The sequence below is a fragment of the Manis pentadactyla genome, chromosome 13 (genome assembly GCF_030020395.1).
Source record: "Manis pentadactyla isolate mManPen7 chromosome 13, mManPen7.hap1, whole genome shotgun sequence".
In the NCBI taxonomy this organism is placed as follows: Eukaryota; Metazoa; Chordata; class Mammalia; order Pholidota; family Manidae; genus Manis; species Manis pentadactyla.
In genome coordinates this window covers 34752398-34769124 of record NC_080031.1, presented here as the reverse complement: position 1 = coordinate 34769124, position 16727 = coordinate 34752398, and the positions used below count along the sequence as shown (strand labels likewise).

The 16727-nt window shown below is 42.2% G+C and overlaps 1 protein-coding gene across 1 annotated transcript in view; it reads left to right on the top strand.

Moving 5' to 3' along the window:
• The window catches only part of SLC35F2 (solute carrier family 35 member F2), a 100880-nt gene that overhangs the window by 39794 nt on the left and 44359 nt on the right, over positions 1-16727 (top strand). The gene's annotated exons all lie outside the window — the stretch shown is intronic.

The window sequence follows — 16727 nt, the reverse complement described above, 5'->3', positions numbered from 1 at the left end:
ATGTTATTAAATTAAGAAAATTGGCTGACGAGGTTATAAAAAATTGTGTACCCTGTCAATTAGTAAACGTGAGCAAAAATCAAGCAATATCTAGAAAAAGACTTCGAGGAGATCGCCCAGGAGCTTATTGAAAAGTTGACTTCACTGAAATTAAGCCTGCTAAGTATAGATATAAGTACTTTCTAGTTTTCCTAGACACATTTTCAAGATGGACAGAGGCGTTCCCCACAAAAACTGAGACAGCCCAGACGGTGTCTAAAAAAATCCTTGAAGAGATATTTCCCAGATTTAAGATCCCAAAAGTAATCAGCTCCGACAATGGCCCTGCCTTTGTTGCCCAGGTAAGTCAGGGATTGGCCAAGATCCTGGGGACGGATTAAAAATTGCATTGTGCATACAGGCCCCAGAGCTCAGGACAGGTAGAAAGGATGAACAGAACTCTAAAAGAGACCTTGACTAAATTGTCCATAGAGACTGGCTTATGTGATTAGTTGGTCCTCCTTCCCTTTGCCCTGTTTAGAGTCAGGAACACTCCCGGCTGCTTTAGACTAACGCCTTTTGAAATAATGTTTGGGGCCCCGGCCCCGCTTCAGTCAGCACATCTTCATACATTCCCTGAGTGTGCAACTAATAAGTTTTTGCTTGAAAAGTTACGAGCCTTAGAAGCTGTGCAGAAAGAGGTGTGGGCCTCCATCAAAGAAGCCTATCAGCCAGAAGACCTCTCAGTGCCTCACCAGTTCCAGGTGAGAGACCCCATCTACGTGAGAAGGCACCGGACAGGAAACCTCGAGCCATGGTGGAAGAGACCTTTCATCATCCTCCTGACTACTCCCACAGCTGTGAAAGTGGACGGCATCTCTTCCTGGATACACGCTTCACATCTAAAGAAGGCACCCCCGTCGGACTCGGACTGGCGAGTAACTCGGACTGATAATCCTCTTAAGCTTCGCTTGTGTAAAAAGAACTATGTTGTTAGTAATTCTAATGCTCCTGCTGTTTCCAACCCCCCAGAGCCTTAATCCTCATGTCCCTTATCTGCTTACCTAGAAAGTAAGAAATAGGCAGACCCAAGAAGAGTATAATCACACCACCCATATTGCCCCTTTGGGCACTTGGTTCCCAGACTTATATTTTAATTTAGATAAAGTAGCTGACATAGACGAGATAGAAAGAAGAGACTGGCGGAAAAAGCAACGCCGAGTCTCTGTAAGTAAGAATAAATTTTATGCATGCCCAGAGTTTCGAACGGGAGCAGAAAGACAGAAGTGTAGAAGAATTGAGTCCCTCTACTGTGCACAATAGAGCTGTGTCACTTTCAATGACGGAGAAAAAAAAATGAGATGTGAGCCCGCAGCTTATCCACCTTTCCTTTGTTAGACCATGCACTCGAGTGAAGTACAGCCCCAATTGTAACTTACTTAGACTCAAATTTACAGAACAGAGAAAGAAAGACCCCCGATAGAAAACAGGAGGGTTGACTTGGGGACTGTATCTCCACCAGACATCCCCGAGTAGAATCCTTCTACGAGTGCGACTCAGCGTCCAGGCCCTCCCAGCCGCTCCGATAAGACCTAATACTGTCCTACGAGATCAGCTGCGTCTTCCAACCCCTACTCCAAAGCAGTATCCCATCATTATGACTACTCACCCCCAGCCCTCCGTATCCTCTCCTAACCAGGTAGTTCCTTTTATTAGTACCGGACAGCACCTCCTCAACCTCGTCGAAGGAGCATTCTTAGTTCTGAATGTCTCCAACCCTAAAGTTACTGAATCCTGCTAGTTATGTTTTTCTTCTGGACCTCCTTATTATGAAGAGTTAAGACTGTCAAGTAGTTTCAATAATACAACTCTGATATCCACTTTAGCCGGACCCTTGCTCATTCTTGTTCTGCTTCTTACTTTTAGTCCCTGTGTTTTGAACCGGCTAATATCTTTTGTTAGAGAGAGAGTAAGTGCTGTTCAAGTACTAATGCTAAGACAACAGTATCACTCGCTCACACATCGAGAAGAAACAAACATTCCATGATTAAAATGCCCCAAAAAGAGAAGTGGGGAATGTAAGAATGAGAATAAGTGAGCATAAGAGTAGCCATCTTAAGGGCCTAGAAGCAGTTTTCTGAAGTTGTGACTTAAAAGAGAAAAAAAAAAACTGGAACTGAGTAAAGCCTTGGAAAACAAGTTAATCATGAACACTGGGATGGGGGCAGCTGTGGCCTTCAGTCAGCTAACCTTGGTCAGTTAATCCTACATACCAAGCTTATCGTGCAGAACCTCCCTAACAATTAACGAGTAGTCTTATCTTGCTCTCGCTTAACCCCAGGATGTATGTCTTGCAAAGATAATGTGCAGCTGTAGAAAATTACTAAGAGTTAAGTGTTTTGAAAATGCCATATAAACCCTTGGTTTTGAGTGCTCGGGGTCCTTGTTGAGACCCGCTGCATCGGGCTGACACTTGGACCCCAGCTAGCTGGTCTCTAAATAAATTCCTCTTGCTTATTGCATCAAGAGATGCCTTCTGTGAGTGATTTGGGGCGGCGCTCTCCTCTGAGAAAAATCCAACAATCCCGTCCTTCAGCACCCCCTGTGTTAGCCCTCCTAAGTTTCTTATTCCTGGCTTTTGGAGTGTGTTCAGTTGATGTCCGTCTGAGAATTCTCACTGAGGAGTCTGGGGGGAGGCTGATCCTGGTGGTAGAGGCCAGGCCTCCACATAGTGCCCACCCTTTAGTGCTGCCTCCTCCCTCAGCTAGGCTGGAGGACTTCACTTCCCCTTACATGCATCCAAGACTACGTGATTTGGAAATCTTTCATGCATTCTCATTTCAGCCATTCAAAAACCAGAGGACAGAGGGAGGATATCATATATTTTGTGTCCTTTCTCTTACCTTTATTGGAACATGCCTTATTAAAATAACTGTAGAACATATAATCAAATGGGTTGTGTTGATCAATGCCCATTGTTAGAGGTGAGGGGTAATTGATATCCATTGATCTCCCCACATGGAATCATGATCCTCAATATTATACATTTATTTTTTGCTATTATCAGGAAGGCAATGTGTACAATGGGAAAAAGTAGACTTACTAATTCTCTGACTTTGGGTAAGTTACTTAACTTCTCTGAACAGCTGAAATTAAATTTTTTATAGGCACAGTTGTACTCATAGTCTCTACCTCACAAGAGTTTTTGTGAGATTTAAATGAAACATTTACATGAAACCAGTATGGCACCTGGCACAGTAAGCCACCTCACTTTTGTAAGGATAATAAAGAAGATTTTTTCATCCCCAGTAGATGTAAGTGGTGTACTTTCAATATGACAGTGATTATGAGCCATACAGTTTGGGTTGCTCTTAAAGTTCTACCATTTGCTGGCTGTGTGATGTTGGGCAAGTTGTTTAACATCTCTGTGCCTCAGTTTCTTCATCCATAAATACCAAGAATAATAGCTCAGGGCTGTTGGGAGGATTAAATGAATTAGAACTGTGAAATTGTGAAGTTGTTAGAACAGTGCTTGGTACACAGTGTGCACTCTATCAGTGTTAAATATTATTGTTATTGCTGTTAATAAAACAATAACAGCAACAGTAATAATAGTAACAATAACAATAGTAACAATGATAATAGTAATAGAACTAAGTATTCTGTGGATGTATATATGAGGAGGCACAAAAATATCCATGACACAGTTTCTGCTTCTGTAATCTAGTAAAGCAAATGCAAAAGACATATAGAACACTACAGGCAGAATGTAAAAATGGGGAAAGAGGGTTATAACCCAAATGCCATCGGAATTATGAGGTCTTCATTCTGGAACTGGACACCTATTTTTTACTATCTTTCTTCCCCCAGTTATTTCATTTCCTTAGCAGAGTAGAGTGGAAAGAACAGAGATTTTAAAATCTTATTTGCATTTTAATTCAGTGCTGCTATTGACCTGCCATATGAACATGGTTAAAAGAGTTGCAGTTTGGCAAAACTATACCTGCATTTTAGGGTTGTATGAAAATCCCTAAGTTAATATATGTAAGAGCTCAGTGCAGTGACTGGCATTTGCCTCTCTTCCTTTTGCTGTGTAAAGGGCGAGTATTAATATGTTTCCCACTTTCTTGACTAAGACATATTCAGGATATAACAAACAAGAAGAAATCACTGGATTTATAATTTTTACTTTTCTTGGTTTGCATAAAACTAGTTAGTAGTTTATGGCTTGATGGCATGATTTTATTTTCTCCCTGGAAAATGATGAAAGTGTTTTTATCCAGGGTGGCTCCTGATCAGCTTTGTCTGCAGTTATTTTATAGATTCTGTTTATTTGATGTGATTATCTTGCTACTAGGGAAATTGAGATGAATGTGAATAGTTATAACATGATTCAAGTATTGTTTTAAAGTATCATATGCATTATTGACTTAGTATGTCAGTTTTCTCTTGCTGTCATAACAAATTAACACAAAATTACTGGCTTAAAACAACACAAATGTATTATCTTACAGTTTTGTAGGGCAAAAATCTGTCACAGGTCTCACTGGGCTAAAACCAAGGTGTTGGCAGGGTTGTGTTCTTTTCTGGAGGCTCTAGGGGAGAATGGATTTCATTGCCTTTTTCAGTCTCTAGAGGCTTCTGCATAACAGCCCCTTCTTCCAGGTTCAAATCCAGTGGCTGGGAAAGGTTCTCCATTTTAAGGGCTCATGTGATTAGATTGCGCCTACCTGTGTAATGGACATCCTTGGTTCTTCTCCCCTCAAAACAGAATTGAAAGGCAGAGACACAGCAGCGAAGCAGAATGAAAGTTTTATTTGAATATACTCCAAGGGAGGAGCAGGCTAAAGTCTAGGTACACAAAGGCAGGTTTATTTGAATATACTCCAAAGGAGGACTGTGCACAGTTAGGGTACACAGAGGCAGGATGCTTACTGTGTGGCTTCTTTTACGGCATTTTTGGCAGCGCAAAGTCCTCAATTGGCAATCTTTGGCTTTGGAGGCCTGGTCTAATTGGCAAAAAGAAGACACGGTGTAACTCTGGGGGAAAATATTTTCCCAGCCTGGGGCAAAATACCTTTGAAACTGAAATCAGTCAAAGAGAGAAATAAAATGGGAGAAACATGTTTACTACTTACAAGCAGTTGTCAACTTGTGCTCACCAATGTCTCTCACGACCTGGCTGCAAAAACCGACCCTACCCAACCTCTCCTGTCTAGATATGCCCTCCCTTCCCCTTATAATCACCTATTAATATGGAGATGCCCTACTTCTCACACCCCTTGGAAACACCTATTGATATGGAAATGCACTAAGGCCAGGTTTGAGATTCTGGAAATAGGCCGCAATTTTACCCACAGACCATACCTCCATTTTTCTTTTTTCTTTTTTTCTTTATTTTATATTTTATTTTATTTTTATTGATGTATCATTGATACACACTCTTATGAAAGTTTCACAAGAAAAACAATGTGGTTACTACATTTACCCTTATTGTCAAGTCCCCCCCATACTCCAATGCAGTCACTGTCCATTAGTGTAGTAAGATGCCACAGAGTCCCTACTTGTCTTCTCTGTGTTACACTGTCTTCCCCGTGACCCCACACACACCATGTGCAGTAATCATGATACCCCACAATCCCCTTCTCCCTACCTCTGCATGCACCCTACCCCAACCCTCCCCTTTGGTAACTGCTAGTCCCTTCTTGGAGTCTGTGAGTCTGCTGCTGTTCGGTTCCTTCAGTTTTGCTTCATTGTTATACTCCACAAATGAGGGATATCATTTGACTTCCTTTGCCTGACTTATTTACCTGAACATAATACCCTCTAGCTCCATCCATATTGTTGCAAATGGTAGGATTTGTTTCTTTCTTATGACCGAATAGTATTCCGTTGTGTATATGTACCACATCTTCTTTATCCATTCATCTACTGTTGGACACTTAGATTACTTCCATATCTTGGCTATTGTAAATAGTGCTGCAATAAACATAAGGGTACATATGTCTTTTTGAATCTGAGAACTTGTATTCTTTGGATAAATTCCTAGGACTGGAATTCCTGGGTCAAATGGGATTTCTATTTTTAGCTTTTGAGGAACCTCCATATTGCTTTCCACAATGGTTGAACTAGTTTACATTCCCACCAGCAGTGTAGGAGGGCTCCTCTTTCTCTGTATCCTCACCAGCATTTGTTGTTCATAGTCTTTTCTATGTTGCCCATCCTAACTGGTGTGAGGTGATATCTCATTGTGGTTTTAATTTGCATTTCCCTGAAAATTAGTGAAGTGGAACATCTTTTCATGTGCCTGTTGGCCATCTGAATTTCTTCTTTGAAGAAGTGTCTGTTCATATCCTCTGCCCATTTTTTAATAGGGTTATTTGCTTTTTGGGTGTTGAGGCTTGTTAGTTCTTTATATATTGTAGATGTTAATCCCTTGTCGGATATGTCATTACAAATATATTCTCTCATACTGTAGGATGCCTTTTTGTTCTGCTGATGGTGTCCTTTGCTGTACAGAAGCTTTTTAGCTTGATGTAGTCCCACTTGTTCATTTTTCCTTTTGTTTCCCTTGCCTGAGGAGATGCATTCAGGAAAAAGTTGCTCATGTTTATATTCAAGAGATTTTTACTTATGTTTTTTTCTAAGAGTTTTATGGTTTCATGACTTACATTCAAGTCTCTGATCCATTTTGAGTTTGCATTTGTCTATGGGATAAGACAGTAATCCAGTTTCATTCTCTTGCATGGAGCTGTTCAGTTTTGCCAACACCAGTTGTTGAAGAGGCTGTCATTTCCCCATTGTATATCCTTTATTGTATATTAATTGACCATATATGCTTGGGTTTATATCTGTGCTCTCTTAGTCTGTTCCATTGGTATATGGGTCTGTTCTTGTGCCAGTAGCAAATTGTGTTGATTACTGTGGCTTTGTAGTAGAGCTTGAAGTCAGGGAGAGTAATGGCCCCGCTTTATTCTTCCTTCTCAGGATTGCTTTGGCTACTTGGGGCCTTTTGTGGTTCCATATGAATTTTAGAAATATTTGCTCTAGTTTGTTGAAAAATGGTGATGGTATTTTCATAGGGATTACATTGAATCTGTAGATTGCTTTAGGCAGGATGGCCATTTTCACAATATTAATTCTTCCTATCCACAAGCATGGAATGTATTTCCATTTATTGGTGTCTTCTTTAATTTCTCTCATGACTGTCTTGTAGTTTCCAGGTTATAGGTCTTTCACTTCCTTGGTTAGGTTTATTCCTATGTATTTTATTCTTTTTGATGCAATTGTGAATGGAATTATTTTCCTGATTTCTCTTTCTGCTAGTTCATCAGTAATGTATAGGAATGCAGCAGATTTCTGTGTATTAATTTTGTATCCTGCAACTTTGCTGAATTCAGATATTAGTTCTAGTTGTTTTGAGGTGGATTCTTTAGGGTTTTTTATGTACAACATCATGTTTTCTGCAAACAGGGACAGTTTAACTTCTTCCTTACCAATCTGGATGCCTTTTATTTCTTTGTTTTGTCTGACTGCCTTGGATATGACCTCCAGAACTATGTTGAATAAAGTGGGGAGAGTGGGCATCCTTGTCTTGTTCCCAAACTTCAATGAAAAGGTTTCAACTTCTCGCTGTTAAGTATGATGTTTGCTGTGGGTTTGTCATATATGGCTTTTAATATGTTGAGGTACTTGCCCTGTATACCCATTTTGTTGAGAGTTTATATCATCATTAGATGTTGAATTTTGTCAAATGCTTTTTCAGCATCTGTGGTGATGATCATGTGTTTTTTTGTCCTTTTTGTTGATGTGTGGATGATGTTGATGGATTTTCTAAAATTGTACCATCCTTGCATCCCTGGAATAAATCCTACTTGAACATGATGGGTGATCTTTTTGATGTGTTTTTGAATTTGGTTTGCTAATATTTTGTTGAGTATTTTTGCATCTATGTTCATCAGGGATACTGGCCTGTAATTTTCTGTTTTTGTGGTGTCTTTACCTGTTTCTGGTATTAAAGTGAGGCTGGCCTCATAGAATGAGTTTGGGAGTTTTCCCTTCTCTTCTACTTTTTGGAAAACTTTAAGGAGGATGCATATTAGGCTTCACTAAATGATGAATTTCAGCAGTGAAACCATCTGGTCAAGCAGTTTTGTTCTTAGGTGGTTCTTTGATTACCAATTGAATTTCATTGCTGGTAATTGGTCTATTCATATTTTCTCTTTCTTCCCGCATCAGCCTTGGAAGATTGCATTTTTCTAAAAAGTTATCCATTTCTTCTAGGTTATCCAGTTTGTTAGCATATTATTTTTCATAGTATTCTGTAATAATTCTTTGTATTTCTCTGTTGTCTGTAGTTATATTTATTTTCTCATTTCTGATTCTGTTTATGTGTGTAGACTGTCTTTTTTTCTTGATAAGTCTGGCTAGGGGTTTATCTATTTTGTTTATTTTTTTGAAGAACTAGCTCCTGCTTTCATTGATTATTTCTATTGTTTTATTCTTCTTGGTTTTATTTATTTCTGCTCTAATCTTTATTATGTCCATCCTTCAACTGACTTTGGGTCTCATTTGTTCTTCTTTTTCTAGTTTTATTAATTGTGAGTTTAGACTGTTCATACGGGGTTGTTCTTCTTTCCTGAGGTAAGCCTGTATTGCAATATACTTTCCTCTTAGCACAGCCTTCGCTGTGTCCCACAGATTTTGCTGTGTTGAATTATTGTTGTCATTTGTCTCCATATATTGGTTGATATCTACTTTTATTTGGTCATTGATCCATTGATTATTTAGAAGCATGTTATTAAGCCTCTATGTGTTTGCATAATTTACTTGTAGTTTCATACCTTTGTGGTTTGAGAAACTGGTTGGAACACTTTCAATCTTTTTGAATTTATGAGGCTCTTTTTGTGGCCTAGTATATGATCTATTCTTGAGAATGTTCCATGTGCACTTGAGAAAAATGTGTATCCTATTGCTTTTGGGTGGAGTGTCCTGTGGATGTCTGTTAGGTCCATCTGTTCTAACATGTTGTTCAGTGCCTCTGTCTCCTTACTTATTTTCTGTCTGGTTTACCTGTCTTTTGGAGTGAGTGGTGTGTTGAAGTTTCCTAAAATGAGTGCATTGCATTTTATTTCCCCCTTTAATTCTGTAAGTATTTGTTTCACGTATGTAGGTGCTCCTTTGTTGGGTGCATAGATATTTATAGTGGTTATATCCTCTTGTTGGACTGACCCCTTTATATTTAAGTAATGTCCTTTGTCTCTTGTGACTTTCTTTGTTTTGAAGTCTATTTTGTCTGATTCAGGTACTGCAACTCCTGTTTTTTTCTCCCTATTCATTGCATGAAATATCTTTTTCCTTCCCTTCACTTATAGTCTGTGTATGTCTTTGGGTTTGAAGTGAGTCTCTTGTTTCATCCATTCATTTATTCTGTGTCTTTTCATTGGTTCATTGAGACCATTTACATTTAGGGTGATTATTGATAGGTATGTGCTTATTGCTATTGCAGGCTTTAGATTCGTGGTTACCAAGGGTTCAAGGGTAATTCTCTTACTATCTAACTCACTTAGTATGTTATTATAAACACAACCTAAAGGTTCTTCTTTGTTTCTGCTCCTTTTTCTTCCTCCTCCATTCTTTATATATTAGCTATCATATTCTGTGATCTTTGTCTATCCTTTGACTTTGTGGATGGTTGATTTTATTTTGCATCTGCTTAGTAATTAATTGTTCTACTTTCTTCACTCTGGTTTTATTTCCTCTGGTGACAGCTATTAAACCTTCAGAATACTTTCATCTATAGCAGTCCCTCCAAAATGCACTGTAGAGGTGATTTGTGTGAGGTAAATTCTCTCAGGTTTTGCTTCTCTAGAAATTTTTTTATCCTCCTTAAAATTTAAATGATAATCTTGCCAGTTAGAGTATTCTTTGTTTGAGGCCCTTCTGTTTCATTGCATTAAATATATCATGCCACTTCCTTCTGGCCTGTAAGGTTTTTCTTGAGAAGTCTGATGATATCCTTATGGGTTTTCCTTTGTATGTGATCTTTTTTCTCTCTCTAGCTGTTTTTAAAAGTCTGTCCTTATGCTTGATCTTTGCCATTTGAATTATTATATGTCTTGGTGTTTTCTTCCTTTGGTCACTTGTGTGGGGAGATATGTGCACCTCCATGGCCTGAGAGACTATCTCCTCCCCCATATTGGGAATGTTTTCAGCAATTACCTCCTCAAAGACACTTCCTATCCCTTTATCTCTCTCTTCTTCTTCTGATACCCCTATAATATGAATATTGTTCCATTTGTATTGTTCCCAGAATTCTCTCAATATTCTTTCATTTCAGAGCTCCTTTTATCTCTCCATGCCTCAGTTTCTTTGTATTTCTCTTCTCTAATTTCTATTCCATTTACCATCTCTTCTACTACATCTAATCTGCTTGTAAATCCCTTCATTTCATGTTTCATTTCAGATATGGAATTTTTCAGTCATTGAGTCTCCATCCTAAATTCATCCCCGAGTTCTTGAATATTTTTATGTACCTCCATGAGTATATTTACAATTTTTATTTTGAAATCTCTTTCATGAAAATTTATAAGTTCAGTTTCACTTGGATATTTTTCTGGTGTTTGTGGGATTTTGGTTTGAACCAGGTTCCTTTGACGTTTCATATTTGTATGTGGCGCCCTCTAGTGCCCAGAAGCTCTAGTCTCTGGAGCTGCTCAGCCCGTTTCCTGCTTCCTGGCTGCTGTGCCTGTCTCCAGTGTCAGAACCAGTGGGCCAAGCGCACAGGTGTAAGCCTCTGTGGTTTGCAATTGTTGTTGCCGGAGGCATGGCCTCTCTCTGGCTGTCCTGATGCTAGGGCAGGGACTGCCAGTTTGTGAGTTGGCAGCCCAGAAGGAAAGTGCAGCACGCTGCTTGTCACAATGTGGGGCCCCAGAGCTGTGTAGCCAGCCAGGGGGATGGAGCACCTGAAGCTCCTGAACGTTCCCTATCTGCTGGGCAGAGTGCACCTGGACAATTTTGTCCACCTGTCCTTTTTCCTGTGCAGCATTCTCTGTGCAATCCTTGCCCCTTTAGCAGCCCTCTTGCTGTTAGGAAGTCTCTCAGACTGCCCACCTTTCTTTTGTCCCAGAGCAGCTGGATGTGGATACTTGTTTTCCACAAATGGCTGGAATCTCAGTCTCTCCAAGTATTCCACCTGTTTCAGTTTTCCAACTCCACTAATCACCAGAGCACCATGCAATGTAGGTTTGTGCTCCCAAAGCAGATCTGCAAGGCTAGGCATTCATCAGTTCCATGCTTTCAGTCCCTCCCCACTCTGTTTCTCTTCCTCCCGCTGGTGAGCTGGGGTAGGGGAAAGGCTTGGTTCCCACCAGATCAAGACTTTGGTACCTTATCCTGTTTCATGAGGTCTGCTCTTTTCTCCAGGTGTATACAGTCTGGCACAGTCCTCTTTCCTGTTGCTTTTTGAGGATTAGTTGTATTAACTATATTTTCATATTATATGTGATTTTTGAGAGGAGTTCTCTGTCTCACCTCTCAGACTGCCATCTTTAATCTGCATCCACAGCCCACCCCTGCAGAAATCTCACCTCATAATCTGCTCATTCCCCATCTTCCACAATGGTCCCTGTGGGAGAAAACTGGAGCACTGTAGCCTACTAATAACATACAAAAGCAACAGCAATGAAATCATGATAATCCTCATGATGAGGTTTCAGCTAGGTTCAAAATCCTATGCAGATTAAGTCCATAACATGCCCATTCCACAGGAGGTCAGTAGTTGAATAGGTATGAAGTTCAGAGCAATCATTGTGTCAGTTGCAGCCAGGGGGTGGGTCTAGGACACAGGGACTGTAGAAGATAATCACCTTAAAGGCAATAAGATACATGTTTTAATGACACCAGCATAGGCAAATCTTATCCATCAGGTAGGATGAATGCAGGAGAGTGGTTCTGTGATAGGACAGTGGCAAAAATGGGATCTTATTTGGTCTAATATTACCACACCTTCATCCCCCTCTCTGTGGGGGTTACAGATGGGTCAATATATAGGGCTACAGGAGGTAAATGCACTGGCCATGAAGATATAACAAATATTCCCTGTAAGATGCTCTGAACTCCCCGACATTTGGGGTACACTACCATGATCTGGGAGCCACTCTGCTGTTACTCCAGGAACATACAGGAGGCCAGGTTCCAGGCCTTTTCCCCAATGTGCCAGAAGGACCAGACATCACCTGTCCATTTGTTGAAATGTCCGGGGCCATGTCCACTCAATAGAGTAGCCAGGGTTTAATGCAGTTGGGGCTGGAAGCAGGATGTTTCTGGCTCTGCTGGCCAGATACTGGCTTCAATAACTCATTCTTGGTTTGCATATTCAGTTGTAAAGGAGAGGAAGCAATGTATGTTAACATGTCAACAGTGCTCATGGCTACTTTTCAGTGCTTCTCATTCAAACACCGTAGCACTGTCCATAAGCAAACTTTCAATCACTGTAGCCTATTGGTGTCCGAGTTCAGGCCAGATTTTTAAAAACTGTTGTACCTCTTTATCTTCCCTGCCTTGGTAGGGTTATATGGTGTATGAAACTTCCACTTTATTCCTAATTGCTGCACCCATTCTAGTAACACAGGTCCAGTAAAGTGGGTGCCTTAATAGCTCTCAATCATCTGCAGCCAGCCATAGGCTGCAAAGAGACACTCTAGGCCCCTTCTGGTCATTTGCTGATGTGCACAACATGCAGGGAAAGAGACCAATAGGTCAGTAGCTGTGTCCACATGAGTCTTGGCATACCGATATCCTTCTGATATGGGCAGAGGCCCAATATAGTTTATCTGCCACCTGGCAAAGGGTTGGGGGACTTGGTGTAAGTCCCTCTTAGAGCACACCAGGCACTCTGTTGGGGCTATGCTGAGTTCTTCAAAGGTCAACAGCAAACCCCACCGTTGGTCTACAGCCCACCTTGTCTTTTGCCCCAGGTGCAACAAACGCTGATGTAACCATTGGGCTACATCAGAGGCAGGCTTTCCTTCTAGCCATTGCAACTGGGCCAATGTATCTGTTTCATCATTCCCTGGGGATGGCCAAAGGCAAATGGCCAGTCAAGTGATATAGGGTAACAGTCTTAGTCTGACCAGAGGCCCATAAGTATTGCCACAACTCTTGCCCCCAAAGGGACCAGTGACCAACTGTCCAGTTGGCATGGTACCATATTGGTAGTCACAGGGTTAAGCCCTGATAGATGGCCCAGTTCTCATTGCAGACAACTATACGGGAGGGCCCCTGGGTGATCACGAGCCATACTGCCTGCAGCTGAGCCCATTGACTGCTGTTCCCCTCTTCATCCTCCATCTATATTGTCTCAGTCTTAGGATGGAAAGCCACAGCCCTCCACTTTGGGGGCTGTGGTATAGGGGTTTTCCCTCCTGATAAGGACTCTCGACTACCAATGGCTCAAAAGCAAGTTCTTCCTGCTTTCTACTGGTATATATCACCAGCTGCAGTAAGTGTTGGAGTTCTCCACTTAGGGGGCTAATAGAGAGGGCACTAAGTTGCTGTAAATATGCACCCCATTTGGCCAGTGTAGGCATCTGTGTCATGCCACTCCGTGGTCTTTGGGTCCAGTTTTGCTCCCACTTCACAATGGGATAGGTGGTTATTACTTTGTTCAGAACTGTTCTGGTGATGGGCTCTGTAGCCAGCAAGGTGTGGTACACAGCAGCCAGTTGCTTCTCTATCAAGGTGTACCAGACCTCTGCTCCTTTCTGTAGTTTTGACCAAATCCAAAAGGTTGGCATGGCCATTCTAGCCTCTGCCAAATACCCCATGTATAACCATCTTTGGTTACATGAACATCTAGCTCGCAGGGCCTTGATGGGTCTGTTACACTCAAGGCCTGTACAGCCTTGACTGCTTGGTTAGCAGCAATAAATGCAGATGTACATGTCTCATCCCAGTCCCACCTGATGCCCTTTCAAACCAATAGGGGCTTCAGAATTTGTTCCAAGTGTGGGATAAACTGTCCAGTAGTCCAAAAGACCCAAAAACTCTTTTAACACTACCACAATGGTAGGGGTAGGGAAAGCCTGGGCCTTGTATTTGACTGCTTCAGGAATAACTTTATTTTCACCTGACCAGACAACCCTGAAGAACTTTACAGACAAACCAGGTCCCTGAACCTTTCTGTTCACAGCCCATCCTTTCTCCTGTAGATGTTGTAGCTGTCTAGGAACTGCCCCTTCTAAATCTGAAAGAGAATCAGACATGAGCATAATATCAATGTAGTGATACAGCCACACCATTTGTGCTTTCTTCCATATAGCCAAGTCCTGGGCTACAAGTCCATGACAAATGGTAGGACTGTGGAAGTATCTCTGTGGAAGGACAGTGAATGTCCACTGCTGGCCTTCCCACATGAAGGCAAACGGTTCCTGACTTTCCTGTGCTATGTCAATAGAGTGTAAAGCAATAGCAAGGTCTGCAATATAATAACATGTTCCTAGTTCATGACTTCCTAGTGTGTCCATAAGGGCTGCTATAGAGGGGACAGCAGTGCAAAGGGGGTGTGACTTATTAAATTCCCTGTAGTCCACAGTCATACTCCAGGAGTTGCCTGGCTTTTTCACTGGCTACACTGAGGAATTAAAGGATTCCAGGATTATGAGTAGCTTTATGATATCTACTTTTTCCAACTCCTGTAGAGTTTCTCTTGTTTCCTTGTGCCCCCTAGGCAATTTATAGTGCTTAGCATTTGTCACCTGAATAGGTACATGCAGAGCTACAGGTGGGAGCTTAGCATGTCCCCTCAATACTGCCTTTAACATACAGACTCTTAGTCTGAACTCACCTTCAGTGGTGTGTAGCCACAGGCCCTGCAGGGTATCTACCCTATAAATATATTCAGTGATGGGAGAAATGTACACAGTATACTCCTTTGGAAGTAAACGCCCTGTGCCCAATGGGATTTGGGCTTTCTTCACTCTAATTGCTTACCCCCAGAACCATGTATTACAGCAAGAGTCTTGGGGAAATGCATGCTCACAGTTGCCATAAATCAGAGAACATTAAGCTCCTGTGTCCACCAGCACCAGGACACATTGTACATTCACAGGGGACCAATGAGTTGCTATTCTACGTGTGGCTTCTGGTCTCTACCACGTCCCTCAAGATGGGGGCCATGTTCCTCCACTCAGTTGAACTATGACATCCAGGCATCATCCTGTGGGGGTGAGGACCCAGGTGGAGCCTGAGTACAGTCCCCCAGGAAGTCTTACAGGAACAGTCTGGACATGGGCTTTGTCTCTGGCTTCTGTGTTTTGGACCTCAGTGGCTGGAACTGCTGCTCTGGCTTTAATTGGTGCCACAGTTCTAACAATATACTATTGGGATGCCCATTAATTTTTTCTTTCACTATCCAGGCCTTTATCAAATCAACCCTTATCTGGGTCCTTGAGATCTTCACGGGGACTTCTGCACCTCTCCTTTCAGTCACAGCTGATACCTCCTTCCAGGCTCTTATTGTTTCAACCTCCCCCAGATCTGCTAAAGTACGAGTAATCTCACTTATGGGTTGCCCTATGTGGGGGGCAAGAATAGTCAGTAGGGACCCAAAGAGAGATGTAGGAGCTGTATGGAGCACCAGATTTCTCATTCCTACAGTGAACAACAACTTATTGGGGCCTGGGGAGTCCATATTATAGATGATATTTTTTATGCCCAGCTCCCGTACCACCTGCTGTAGCTATGCATACATTTTCCAGCTAGTGGGTATGTATGGTAAATCACCCTGATTAGGCCCAACTGCCCTGATGGCTGCTGTCAGCCAATCCAGAAGCACCCGATTCCCTGAGGTGTGATGGGCTCTTTGCAACTGATGCCAGAGAGAAGGGTGAATCATCAGGGAAGCCAGTCTACTCACTTCCGAACCCAACATAACAATGTTTTCCACCCACATATCCAAGACGTGCAGAAGCCATGTAGGCAGAGCTTCCAATGGCTCTGCCTCAACTGGATGCTCATGTCCACCAGCTCATCTGGGTATAGGGGTGGAGCATGGAGTGCTCCATAACCTGGGGAGGGGGCAGTTTCTCTCCCTAAGGAGCCCACAGTTGTTGCATTTTTCTTTTTTAATTGCACGCAGGTGGGCCTTTAATATAGGAGAGGCTGGTACCTTGGGCGATGGCCTTGGCATCAGATCAGCACCTGGCCGCACACTCTCATCCTCTCCTGACATATCCTTTACCATCTCCAGGGCTGAAGGCATTGCTCTTTCCTCCCCCTCGCCTATGACCTCCTGTAACGCAGCTCTGCTGCCTTCCCCAGCAGCATGACCATCTTCTCAATAACCATCTCTCTTTCTTAAGGGAATCCCATTGGTCATGGCCCAGCTCCTCCAAGAGATGCTGAAGTGTTTCTCTGTGCGGCCGAAGTCTCTCTCCTTGATAATATTTTCCACTATTTCAAGGAAAAGACATCCTATAGTGCCTGCTGTTACATGGCTACTCAGCCCTAAGCAGTCTTCTATGTGGTGAAGGGCTAATTCTTCTCTTCCCATGTCTCCACCCTTCCCCAATTCTGGTGAAGGTCCCATCCCTCTAGGAAGTGATTTACCCTAAACCAGTTTCCCACTAGGGGCTCCCCAATTGGAAGCCCCACAAATAGGGAGTTTCTGAGTGAAGCTGCACCCTCTACCGCTGCAGCCACTGGGGCATCCCCACCTTCCCTAGAGGCAGCCCACCCAAGGATCTCAC